This window comes from Beta vulgaris, chromosome 5 (assembly GCF_026745355.1).
Source record: "Beta vulgaris subsp. vulgaris cultivar EL10 chromosome 5, EL10.2, whole genome shotgun sequence".
Classification (NCBI taxonomy): Eukaryota; Viridiplantae; Streptophyta; class Magnoliopsida; order Caryophyllales; family Amaranthaceae; genus Beta; species Beta vulgaris.
Window position 1 is genome coordinate 5,911,489 of NC_079206.1, and position 14,581 is coordinate 5,926,069.

Consider the following 14,581-nt stretch of genomic DNA (forward strand, 5'->3'; position numbering starts at 1 on the left):
TAAAAAAATGGTTTTGTTGCACCATATTATATTTCTAAAGTGAAATACTTAGGGAAGGATTAGGTGAGTTGGTCATGTCTAGTTTTTTCTTCTGTTTGATATGAACAATTTGTCAGTGATGTTTTTTTTGTCTTTTGAGGGGATTTATCATTGATGTTGAATATTCAAGGTTTAAATTTAGGATCTCTTTACATTTCAAAGTCACCATTTAGGTTGTTTATTAGTAACGGTTTAGAAGTAGATCCCCACAATGATTCTGCTATATTCACCAATTTTATATTTGGATTCGGGTCTCTTTTTCAAGTGTTCAAACAAAACGAAATTTCGCCTTTCGGGTGGGCATTAGTGGTCCTTGGGAAAAGAATTCTCCAGAGAAACAGATACTGTTGTTATTTCAATTTGGGTCCATGTACGTTACTTAGGCAAATAATTAATACTCCTTCCGTCTTAAAATGTAGTATCCGTTCTATTTTAGGACAAGAATTAAGGAAACAATTATTATGGTGTATTTGCATAGGGAGTTGTTTTTCTTGATTACTAGTCTTCTATGCACACGATGCGTGCGTCAATTGTTTGAGTCTATTCTTAATAAATTTCATCAAAATATAATTATAGAAATGTGATTTATAATTATTGTTATACAAACTACTGTAATTTATAAAGTTTTAGAAATCAAGATAAATATTTAGATGTAAGGTTTTGTAGTCAAATTAAATTTGTAATTTTTTTTAATTTAGTAACCATTTTTCTCATTATGTCAAGTTACGTTGTTAATGCTTATTTAGTTCACTATTGGAATTTTTGACCCATCTTTAAATTAGAAAATGATATAATTGTACAAGATCTGAATATCCAATTATATATATATATCTAGCTAAGGATAAAAAAGACATTTCATTGGGGACATCATAACTCCCCTTGGTTTACTCCCTCTGTATTTTTTTTATCTTTCTCACTTAGAATCTTGACAATATTCACAAGTAGAGAGAATCTTTTAGATTTTTCTCGATATATAAGAAAAAATATAGTCATGTGGGGTCTTGTTTGATTCGTCTCAATGAGTACTTTATTAATATTCAATTATTATAATTTTTACTAATATGTAATGAAAGATATTTAACGTAGAATAAGTGCATTGGCAAACGTGCAAATTCAAAGTAGGAAAGATAAAAAAATACAGAGGAAGTATATAATAGAGATCGTAAAAAATGGAAACATTAAATAATGAGTGGAAATGTGAAAAGAGGAGGGAGAGTAAAAAGTTTTTTTAATACCCAGCCAATGAGATTGAGAGAGTATTACGAGGGAGTATTAAATATGGGTGTCAAAATGTATGTGGAATGGAGAGCCAAAAGTGGTGTTCTAAAATGCAAACAATAGAAATGGTAAGAACCTTTTGATACACTCAAAATGAAATATGAGAATTATATTTTGGGTGGAGGGAGTATCTCCCTTTCACAATACATGTACCCTTTGTATAAGGCACAAAAACCAAGGGTGAGGACTGAGGCGAGAGGGTTATAATTGCATTTCAAACCCGTGTGATTATGTTTTAAAGAGGGGAATGTATAGCGAAACATCCAAAAGAGAAAATGGTGCATGTTTTGCGATACATCTAAAAAAGAAAAATGGTGCATATATTATGAAATGAAGGTAATATGTGATATCCACGTAAGAAAAGAGAGAAATTTTTGCCAAAAGAATAAGGGTTGTTTTAACTTATGTGAAAGTATTGGGTCAGACCCTCTGACCTAATACTTTCCGTCGGACGGGCTGAGCAAGATAATGCCCTCGACCTCCTTCCATGATTTGGCACTATACATAGAGCTTATTATAGACAGAAGTCCTATTACATGAGAACCCAAAAACAAAAAACACCCAAACTCATTCCCCCTCAACTACTGAAAACATTCTTTGTTTTTTCTCTCGCTCTCCTCACCGTTGTTCTCTCTCTCATCTGAGCCAGTGTCGCTGCGTCGCCTCCCTTCAGTTCTCCGGCGTTGTGTCGCCACCGGTAGGTCTATCACAACTTGTTGTCATTGGGCTAATGTCTATCACTGAATGAAATTGGTGTGTTTTTTTTGCAATTTTTGGAAGGAGGAGAGCGAAAGATAGAGAATGAGTAATCAGAATAAGACGACTTGAAAGATATTGGAACACACTATTCATGAGATTTAAAATCATAATGCTAGTGGTCTTAGCTTTGAGGAGCTTTACAGGTTTGTTGATTTTTTGATGTTTTCAGTTGATTATTGTATTCTTTCAGTTGGTGTGTAAATTCTTTCAGCTTGTGTTAGTTGTTTTTCTTTCATTTGGTCTTTTGTGTTCTTTGAGTTGGTGTGTAAATTCTTTCAGCTTGTGTTGTTTTTCTTTCATTTGGTCTTCTGTGTTCTTTCAGTTGGTGTGTAAATTCTTTCACCTTGTGTTGTTTTTCTTTTATTTGGTCTTCTGAACAAAAATTGAAACCAGAGTAGGTGCAAATGGAGTACCAAAATATACATACAAGCAAGATTGCTTTTTTGAGGTTGGAGTAGTGGCGTCGCTTCCCACCTCATATCCCTAATATCTTCAACTATCAGTATTGTTGTTTTAGAACAAGTTGGAGTAGCGACCAATTCATGTCGGAGATATATAACTACTCACATATTAAGTTGCATTTTTGTGATAAATTTTAAATGAAATATTAACGCACTTATTAATTATATTGCATCATGAAAAGCGACCTTAAAATGCCTTTTTTTTATTATTAGGAAAGATAATAGGTGCAAAGACCAACTCCTGCTAGGATACTAGTTTGTTGGATACACCAGCTCAGAAATTGGGCATAAAACTAGACTGCTAATTTTTGAGCAGTGTTTTTCACCTCTATTAGATTTTCAATTTCTTAAAAAATTGTTGTTAAACGCTGTTTAGGTTTGTTCGTAGACACTTTGTGTTAGTTACATTGTTACACTACATTATTGGTATAATAGTCTTACAAATCGTAAAAAACTGGGTGTTTGTTTTTCTTTTCTTACCAAATGTGAAAAACAAAAGGCAAAAGCTAACGAACGCTCCGGAGTGCTAGATAAGAAATATAATGTTCTACTTAATTACACATATTTATATAAAATAATATAATAAAAAAAATGGTTTTGTTGCACCCTATTATTTAAAGTGAAATACTTAGGGAAGGATTAGGTGAGTTTGTCATGTCTACTTTTTTTCCTGTTTGATATAAACAATTTGTCAGTGATGTTTTTTTTGTTTTTTGAGGGGATTTGTCATTGATGTTGAATATTCAAGGTTAAATTTAGGATATCTTACATTTTAAAGTCACCGTTTAGGTTGTTTATTAGTAACAGTTTAGAAGTAGATCCCCACAATGATTCTGCTATATTCACCAGTTTTTTATTTGGATTCGGTTCTCTTTTTCAAGTGTTCAAACAAAACGAATTTTCGCCTTTCGGGTGGGCATTAGTGGTCCTTGGGAAAAGAATTTTCCTGAGAAATAGATACAGTACTTATTTTATCCGTGGACGTTACTTATGATAAAAATTAATACTCCATTCGTTTTAAAATATAGTATCCATGTTAGTTTGGGACAAGAATTAAGGAAATAATCATTGTGGTATACTTTCATAGGGACTTAAGGAGTTGTTTTTCTTGATTATCATAAAAAATGAAAACATTAAATGAGTGAGCATGTGAAAAGAGGATGTAGAGAGTAGGTCTTTTTTGGAAAAAACTTGGTTAACCCATCGGGTAGACTACCCACCCCATAATATAAGGTTGTGGTAATTATGATTGTGGAATCCAACTAGACTTAAATACTAATATTTTAATTATCTATTAGTAGTGGGTAGTCTACCCGGTGGGTAGATGTAGCAATGTCCGTCTTTTTTATACTCAACCAATGAGATTGAGAGAGTATTAAATGCGGATGTCAAAATCCATGTGAAAAGAAGGATAAAGAGTAAAAAGTGGTGTTTTAAAAATGCAAATAATAGAAATGCAAAGAACCTTTTGAGACACCCAAAATGAAATATGAGAACTATATTTTGGGTAGAGGAAATACCTCCCTTTACTACATGTACCATTTGTATATGGCACAAAAACCAAGGGTTAGGAGAGAGGATTGTGATTGCATTTCAAACCCGAGTGATCATATTTTAAAGAAGGGAATATATTGTGAAACATCCAAAAGAGGAAATGGTGCATGTATTGTGAAACATACAAAAGAGAAAAATGGTGCATATATTGTGAAATGGATGTAACCAAGCTTGTTTGGTGGAGGTGGTGGGGAACTCACCTTGTGACTTCAAGGTTACGAGTTCGAACCCCACTACCTGGGGTTCCTACTTAAGTTTGGGAGTTGAGCTGATTATTTTGGGCAGAAATTTTTGGCCCGCGGTCGGGGCCGACCCGATATATTTTTTTTGCTTTGGGCGGGCTTTGGGCAAGCCAAAAATGACTTTTTAGTCTATTTTTTGACCCGGTTTGATTTTAGCCCGAAAAACCCGCTTATTTTTGCCATAAATAGCGGGTTTTTGGCACAAAATTTTGGCCCGCCCGACCAATGGGCAAATTTTTTTACGCGCGGCCGGCTCGAATCCGGCCCGGCCCATGATCACCTCTATTTGAGATTAGGAATTCCCTTATTCCCCCTACTCTCAAGATTCGACCTGTGTAGCTGAGCTAACTGACATGTATGAGATGTTGTTGATCCAGTAGGATCCTTCTTACCAGCGGGTTCCCAGTGAAGGCCCCAACAAAAAATAATTGTGAAATGGAGGCTGTAAGTGATTTCTACGTGAGAGAGAAGAGATAAATTTTTGCCAAAAGAATAAGGATTGTTTTAATCTATACCATAAAAGTATAGCTATATAGATTTAGAACATCAAAATTCCTATATAAGATATAATCTCATCTTCAATATTACACATTAGTACTAATTTAGACCCTGTAGAAAGGGATCTTCTCATCTTCAATATCTGTTCTTTGTTTAATCAGCTCTTGATCGTATTTTTCTAAATTAATTAATTATTAATCCATCTTTCATAATTATGTTTGAACACAAACAACTAAGAGTCAAAAACTTTCTATTGGGGGGTCGGTATTATTACCCTCTCTTTTTAACCGCGTCTTTCTCTGATTGCACGTGTACATAGCCCTACATGCTTCGGCTAATTTGCTTTATTTTCTTGATATGTACGTAAGATATAGGGTGCGTTCTGTTCAACTTAAAAAATTAAGTTTCAGGTCCAATAAGTTCAGATAAGTTCAGATAAGTTCAGATAAGTTGCAATAAGGTCTAATAAGTGCAATAAGTTCCAATAAGGTCTAATAAGTTCCAATAAGTTCCAATCAGGTGCAATAAGTTCCAATCAGGTCTAATAAGGTCCAATAAGTTCCAATCAGGTCTAATAAGGTCCAATAAGGTCCAAATAGTCAATGTTTAATAAACATTTGTATTATTGTCCACTATTTTGTTATTCATAATTTCATATCACTATTAGCGGATTATGTTATTATTAGAATTTCAATTAAAGTACCACAATGATCATATAGTATTATACTTGTATTAGTGTCTATTATTTTATTATTTATTTGTATTATGTCTATTATTTAATTATTTATTTGTATTATGTCTATTATTTATTATTATTGTTATTATGTCTATTATTAATTTATTTGTATTATGTCTATTATTTATTATTCATATTACTATTAGCTGATTATGTTATTATTAGAATTTTTTATTAAAGTACCACAATGTAATGTATTATACTTGTATTATTGTCTATTATTTGATTATTCATATTGCTATTGAATAATATTATAATCATGGTCAAATAATTAAGGTTAACAATAATAATAATAAAATTATTTTTTTGATTTTCTACTAGTGTTTTATAAAATTAAAACAACACTATTAGATATATTAGTGATGAAAGTTATGTATAGGCAAATATATAAATAGTAATTTTTTTGTTAAATTAATTATCATAAGAGATAATTAATAATCATTATTTTTTAAAGGACGAATTATAATAATAATTATTCCATAAAAAATTTTGAGGGGTAGTATTTACATTAGTGGTAATATTTATGTTATTCATGGTCAATGTTTTTGTCTAATAAGGTCAAATAAATTTCAATCAGGTCCAGTAAGGTCTAATAAGTTTCAATCAGGTCCAATAAGGTCTATAAGTTTCAATCAGGGTCAATAAGTTTCAATAAGGTCTAATAAAGTTAATCAGGTTCAATCAGGTCTAATAAGTTCCAATCAGGTTCAATCAGGTCCAATAAGTTGAATCAGGTCCAATCAGGTCCAATAAGTTCCAATAAGTTCAGTTCAGGTTCAATAAGTTCAGTTCAGATAAGTTCCAATAAGTTCAGGTCCAATAAGTTGAATAGAACGCACCCATATAGACATAAAGATAGTACTCCATTCATTATTCATTGATATTTCTAATTGAAATTTTGGAACTATTTAAAATTACATAATATCAGTTAAAAAATCTAATATATAAGAAAAATATAGTTATATGGGGCGTTATTTGATTGATCTCGATGAGTACATTAATAATATCAAATTTTATAATTTTTTTACTAACACGTACTTACATATATTAATAATCAAATATGTATATTGACAAATGTGTAAATCAAACAAGGACCATCAATAAAGAATAGAGGAGTTAGGAGTACAATATTATAGGCTGATATGTTTGAATCTGTTGCATGCACATGCTAGTATGCTACTGTCCTCCTTATCATATGGATGATGCATATACGAGCATCAGTGCTAAATAGCCTAACTTAATCCATTAATTTGCTTTAAAAAGGTCTAGCAGATTTTAAAACACATTATGAGATTTAAGGCTTTTTAATTGTTAAACTAGCTTTTACGCTCAGACAATTTTTCGGGTAATTATATATATCATTTATCAATGTTTTACTTTGAACAATAACATCAATTATGACTTGATTTACTGGTTAAGACATTACTATATATGCTTGTGATCACGAGATCAAATCTTATATAATACATTTTCTATTTTTTTAGTGCATGTGGATTACAAATACTCTCTTGTATTTTTTTATCTTTCCTATTCTCATTGTGCGTATTTTTTTCGGGTGAACGTGGAGCATAGATAGAAGAAATAACAATAATAATCAGTTACAAACCATAGTAGCATAGGTCATACAATAACTAGGGGGAGTGGGAAACATCCTAGTTAAATTGCATTCTACATCCAAAAGTCTAGCGGCTTTAGGCATCGCATCCGCACACTTGTTCCTGCTTCTCGTGCGGAACTAAATCTTCAAGATCGGCCTCAAGGTCCACCACTTTCTACACAAGAAAACAATATTGGAGTACTCGTCAATCATTGTGCGCATTTGCTTATACACTTCTTTGACCTTAAATATTTTTCATTACATATTAGTAAAAATTATAACAATTGAATATTAATAAACTACTCATTGAGACAAATCAAACAAGACTCCAGATGACTGTTTTTTTATATCTATTGAAAAGTATTTAGAAGATTCCATCTAATTATGAATAGTGTCAAGATTTCAACTGTATTCTCATTAAGAAGGTGTTGCTCCCTCTTACCCCTCTGCCGTCTGCCACCTATTTTTGGTATACTTCCTATAGTATTGAAAAATGGTTATCTTTGTAACAGAAATTGATTAACAATATGTTGATTATATTGCATTGGTGTTTTCAAGTGTGAATATAATCATTTTCAAATTTACAATTTATAAAATGGGAATAACGTCAGATAACCAACTTAATTAAAAGTTTAAATTGATTGTTTGAGTTCCAATAATAGTTTTATATAATATCACTCCCTCTTATGCCGCTAAATATTCCACTTAGAAAGGAGGGATGAATGAGACTTGAAACATTATGTCATGCTAGATCCAATACCATGTTACAAGACCAACTTAACCAAAAGTTTATGCTGATAATTAAGAATGCAAGATTAGTTTTATACTCTATCAAATACAAAAGAAAAAATTGGATACTATGAAGGTAGTTATGCATGTATGTATACTATGTACCAAGTAGTACTTGGTCTAGTGGTAAATAGAGCACTCTTCCAATCTCAAGGTTGGGGGTTCAATCCCCACTAGAGGCACTTTGAGGTTAGGGATTCCCCTTACTCTCAAGTGTCTAGCCCATTAAGACCCGAACGGGGTTCGGACCACTTTTTCTTACCAAAAAAAATTATATGAAAAAAAAATGTATGTATACTATGTAATCTACTCTAAGATGTCTTGCCTCTCCCTTCTCCCTTATCCCCTATCCCCACATATGAGGCACTTTGTATCCTGGATAAAATCAGCTAGTGAATACAATCGCATTAACTTCAAGTTGTATGTAATGTTGCTTTGGCATCCCAAAGTCATCCATAAAACATAATTAAGTTTCATAAACCGGTGAACTTAATAAAATAAAACTAAAAAGGTTGGGTTCAAGCTATTATCATTTGGGAATGGACAAAATAATGGTCTAATATAATTCTAATAAGGGATCAAATATTTGATAATCTTTTTTTGTTATTATTAAGAAAGATAATTGGTCCGAAGACCAAGTCCTGCTAGGTTACTAACATGCAGGATACACCAGCTAAGAGTTTGGGTATAAAGCTAAAAAGCCCAAAAGTAAATGCTCCAACATATTGTTGGCATGAGGATTCGAACCCTGGATAGTGTCTTGGAATTTGAGGTGGTATCCCACTGAGCTACTACCTCTCCCTCCAGTATTTGATAATATTTTAATTCTAATATTCACTTTTTTCCAAAATTAGTTGTCACAACTCACAATACCATGAATAAGGGTTGTTCTCTTCAACATAAAACAACTAAACTGATCTAAAGTGAATTGAACTGAATTTATTGCAACTGAACTGAAATTAATTAAATTGTAACTAATAGAAATGATAGTGGGAGTTGAACTGAACTGAATTGATTGCAACTGAACTGCATGAACTAAACTGAACTGAAAATAAGTTGGAGCGAACAAGCTTAAATTTGCATGTAGGTCGTATATTATAAGTGTAAAGTATAGGCCATTTTCCTAAACCCAAGCCGGCAACCCAAGTTAAAGCTTTTTGAGGGGCCCTAATATAATAAAAATGTGTAAGATGATAATATATATAGAGTAGAATCTAATAATATTAACTTTGAAATTTAATATGTAGAAGGGTTTGATGCCTACACCCACCACTTTAAGGTTCACTTATTTCTTCGTTTACTATTTTGATATCCATTCCAAGAAAAACAATCAAAATCAAATACGACTAATTTAAAAAAAAAATGAATGATGGTTGATATTTAATAGTAGAAATAGTCAACAAGCAAATGAACCCTAGCTATATATGCACTTCTATTTATTCTACCCTGTCATAAATGGATCTTTATTTAATGAATAATGTACCCAAATATTGACGTATATATTATATAGTGCAACTTCACATGGGAGTTTAATCATGATAAATTGGCAAAAACCATGAATTTGTCAAATGTATGCATCTACTCTTTTGGGTGTAATTGCACTTGTAATTGATTGCTCTTTTTTGTGTTGTTCAAATAGTAGAAATTCGTATCACCTTCATCATGTGGGTGTCAAATTTTTCATCAATAACAAAATGGTTGATGATTTCTTCTTCTTCTGAGTTATGATTTGTAATCATGTATTCATAATTCATCATGGCAATTCTTGAACTTGTGTGTGAATAAATAGGCCACAAGAAAAAAGATAAAATTTTCAACCTGTACATCATGACTTTTGATTTTTGAGGGTAAACTTGAGCTGTTTTGCCTTATTTTATGCTTGTGTATGGACTAGTGAAATAATTTTATGTTTGTCGTTAGATGATATGTGGTACAATTGCATGTTATGATATGCAAGAACTTGGTTTCTTAGTTAAAGCATGTGATTGTACTAACTTTATTGATAGATATAGATGTTATTATCATATTGAAATTACAACTTGAGTCGAGGATTGACAACCTGTTTGGTTTATCTCTATTATATAAGTCAAGGGAGGAGGTGTGGTGTCCACTTTTGAAGTGACTAAAATACCCTTAATGATCTAATTAATGGAATAAAAAAATTACAAAAGCAAATCATTTAAAAATTCTCATTCCAACTTGCCATTTAAAATAAGTTTAAAATGGTATATGCATCAAATACTTCAATCAAAAATTAAATGGACAAAATATTTATACCTTATAAAAAAAGATGGCATACATAACGTGCACATGAAAAGTCTGAACATTCACTACCTTTAATACTCTTTAATTTATTTAAACCAACTCATTATTTTGTTCTTTCTGCTCAATATTCATTCACAAAAAAATTAATGGTAACAATCACTCACAACCTTTTTATTTTTTTACATTAGCGAATTAATATATCTAAATTCATCTAACTGTTGAATTTTTCACATTTAAGTTTAATCATAAATAAAGTACGAATGGAGTATCTAATAGAATAATAAATTTTGAAATTAACGCACGCATCGCGTGCATATGAAGGCTAGTTTTTAATAAAGGAAAGGAAGAAAAGCTAAAAAAAAGGAAGACATAGGTAAAAAAAAAAAATTAATTAACTTTTCATGTTTCATTTTAATTTTCTGTTTCCTTCTACTCCCAAATTCCCCTACTTTTAGGAGGAAAGGAAAGTGAGTTTTTATTAAAGAGTCTCCATTTCCTTTCACTTACATTCTTTTTAAATTAAATATTGGTAACTAACAAATTTCCTTACACTTCCTTTTTTTTCTTCTTCCAAATCTTTTCTACCAAACAACATGTGATCTTCATTACTTGCTTCTAATAGAAATCTCACACAATTCTTTAAGGAGGAACCTACATTGAAATAAGAGGTGATCAGACGATCCCACATTTAAAAAAGATTTTTTATTTATTCTTTTTTTTTAAGGGATTTTTTTATATCTTCTATTGCATCCTTTAGATTTGAAAAACAAATTGGTGATGATTATCGATTCGACAATTCCAAATCAACGGTTGCAAAAACCTAAAGCTAAAACCCTAGCTAAACAAACTATTGGTTTGCCATTACTCTGCTTATACTATTAATCCGTTTTGACTAGAAAAGCGCAACTCTTGTATACTTCAGTATATCTTGTATATTTTCAGTTTCTAGGTTGTACCGTTAACCTTTTTAAAATTCTATACGACACTCTTAAACTTACGTTTTTTAATGCGCAATACCCTTACCGTTATTTACATGTCGTCAATTACGTTTACTTTTTTATTTTAGAGGAGCTAATTTGACTTAAACATATTTCAACCCTTGGAGAAAATATTTACAAATTAGATTAGTCTACTAGATTATAAAAAAGAGTAGACAATATTAATGATGTATAGTTAGCGGTAGGGACATTGTGTAGTAAAAAATGTAAGTTTGAGGTACCACGTGAAATTTTTGAAAATGGTGGGGTATCACGTAGCTCAAGAAAGACAAGGGTATAATTTAGAAAAATCAAAACTTGTTCCTTCATTTTCAGAAATCGCCTTTCTTAGAAGAAAAGGTGGTAGCTCAATGGAGTATTACCCTGAATTCCAGAGCATTGCCTAGGATTCGAATCCTCATCCCAACAATATGTTGGGGCATTTACTTTTGGGTTGTTTAGCATTGTACCCAACCTCTTAACTGGTGTGCCCGAGATACTAGTAGTCTAGCATGAATTGGTTTTCGGACCAATTATCTTTCCTAATAAAAACAAATGAACTTTTTTACTCTTTTCTCCTCTGGTCCTCCGCAATACTTTGTGTTACATCTATCCACCATATCCTTCCCTTATCGCAAATCACAACTAGGGGTGAAAGTTCGGTGTTTGAATCCAATCCGATCAGAATAAAATTTGGATTTCAATAATTTTTCAATCCGAATCCAAACCAATTAGGGTTTGAATCCGATCCAATCCAATCCAAATTTTCATACACTAGATTGGATCCGATCCGAAAATTTGATTGTTTAAAACTCTAGTTTCTCGATGAAATGAATTAAGCACAACAACAACCTAGGAAAATTAGGAAATGAGGAATTAAGTTCAGGTGGTGTTTTAGGGGAAGGGGTGAAGTGTTATGTGTATTGATGGAGTAGTTTTTTTATAATAAAAAAATCAGTTAAGCACTTGCCCAATCCAGATACATAATACAAGACATATTACTATTTGGTTATATTGGATTTTTGGATCCAATTACGTACCCTCAATCCAATCCTATCCGAAAATCCAATTTTTCAAAAAATCTCAATCCAAATCCAATCCGAACACAGCTCGAATCCGATCCGAATAGTAATTCAGATTGGATTGGATTGGATTTTGGATTTTGGATTTTATCCGAATAACTTTCACCTCTAATCACAACCACCACTCCCCTTGATTCTAGTTTTAACTTCTTGTTAATTAATACTATATTCGATGTCCTTTCTAACTTCTTCATGCAACTTTTCACCACCTTGATTCTAGTTTTAACTTGTTTGTGCTACAATGGCACTAGGTATCGATCTCATTGTGTTGTGGCCATTGGTTTGGGAATAAGGCGTTCGATTTTCGACAAAATCAGAACATGCATCTAGCTTTGATCTCAAATATGCACCATGCCAATTGCCAAACAAGAAAATCAGTAGTCATAACTCATAATGTCATACAAGGTCCTACTGTATATATATGTGTAGGGCTCAAACTCAACATGAGATCAATTACCTTAAATGGTATTGACAGCAATGCTAGTAGGCCTTGGTGACCAACTGACCATATATAATTCACATGCAAGTATGCAACACAATAAGTTATTAGCCCAGAAAATGTAGTCCAATAATGTTACCAATCTGAAGTCAGCATTATAGCATCCATATATATATGGCTATGTCTTCGCTCCAAATTAATAGCATGATCAGTATTAATAGAAATGCAACTGTGACACAAAACATGGTAGGAAAACACAGAATTGGTATTGTAGAGGCGTGACTAAGATATCAGAAGCACCCCTCTAATTGATGTAGTGTTCTACTCAAGTTCTATTGACTTTCACTAGTGGAAAAATGAAGAAGGGCTGCGCTAAAAAAGGCATGTAGGGCTGCGCTTTTTGACAGCAGCCCTTTCAGTAGCAGCCCTTCACTTTTTAAGTAGGGCTGCGCTAGAAAAGCGCAGCCCTTAAGCTAGAAGGGCTGCGCTAGTTAGGAAAAAGCGCAGCCCTTCTAGCCCAGAAGGGCTGCGCTAGTTAGGAAAAAGCGCGGCCCTTCTGAGCTAGAAGGGCTGCGCTTTTTCCTAACTAGCGCAGCCCTTCCTACCAAAAAAAATTAAAAAAAAAAAAAATTTTTTTTTTGACATTTTTTTACTCATAATCTCACATTTTCTGAAATTAAATAGAAGAGAAGAGAAACGAAACGAAAATACTAAACCCAAAACAATAAAAAGAATGAAACGAAAATGAAAAAAAGGAACAAAAACTAATATACAAAGAGAAGTATACAAAGTATACAAGAAGTATACAAGAACATTAATCAAAATAAACAAAGAGAAGTATACAAGAATAACATTAATCAAAATAAAAAAAAAGAAGTATACAAGAACATTAATCAAAACAAAGAGAAGTATACAAGAACATTATTCAAAATATATAAACAAAGAGAAGTATACAAGAACATTATAGATCTGAAAATACAAGAACTACAACCTAATAATGTTTAAATACATAAAACAAAACCCAAATACATAATTTAAGGGAAAAAAAAATTCGGAAAAACTTAAAATGGCTATTTGGAGGCTTAAACGAACTCGGATGGCTTAAAAAGCCTAAACATCACAGCATAGCGGTGAGTTTGACTCGTTGGCCCGTTCCGCTTCCGAAAAGGTATCACAATAGGCAATCGGACTCCGTCGCCATGTTTAGTGCAAATCATTTCAAGGTTTTTGTCGCAAATATTTATGGGAGTTTTTGAGAGAGAAGAGAGGATGAGAGAGAAGGAGGAAAGGAATAATGAGGGACGTGAGAGAGGAGAGAGAATGAGGGATAATATATTTGGCGAATCCCCGCTCAATATTTCAAAGCCCGCGATTCCGAAATTTCAAATTTTTTCAGGAAGGGCTGCGCTTTTTTAAAAAAGCGCAGCCCTACTAAGCAGAAGGGCTGCGCTTTTAAAAAAGCGCAGCCCTTCACTTAGTAGGGCTGCGCTTTTTTTAAAAGCGCAGCCCTTCTTACCTACAGAAGGGCTGCGCTTTATTAAAAAAGCGCATCCCTTCACTAGTAGGGCTGCGCTTTTACGAAAAGCGCAGCCCTTCCTACGCAACCCTTTATGTTTTTTCCCCTAGTGTTTATTTGAAAATCTAATTTCACATAAATTATTATAGAAGTTCAAATAAGTTATATTAACACAAGTATAAATATATGTCAAAAGCCCATTTATGAATTTTGACACACGAAGCTAACTTTCTTTTGGAAAGCCCCCAAACATACACAATAATAAGAAAGGAAACATATCTTATAAAAAAAACCAAAAAAACAAAGAAAAAAAAAACAAGAAACTATAAGCAGATCATGAACAACCCCA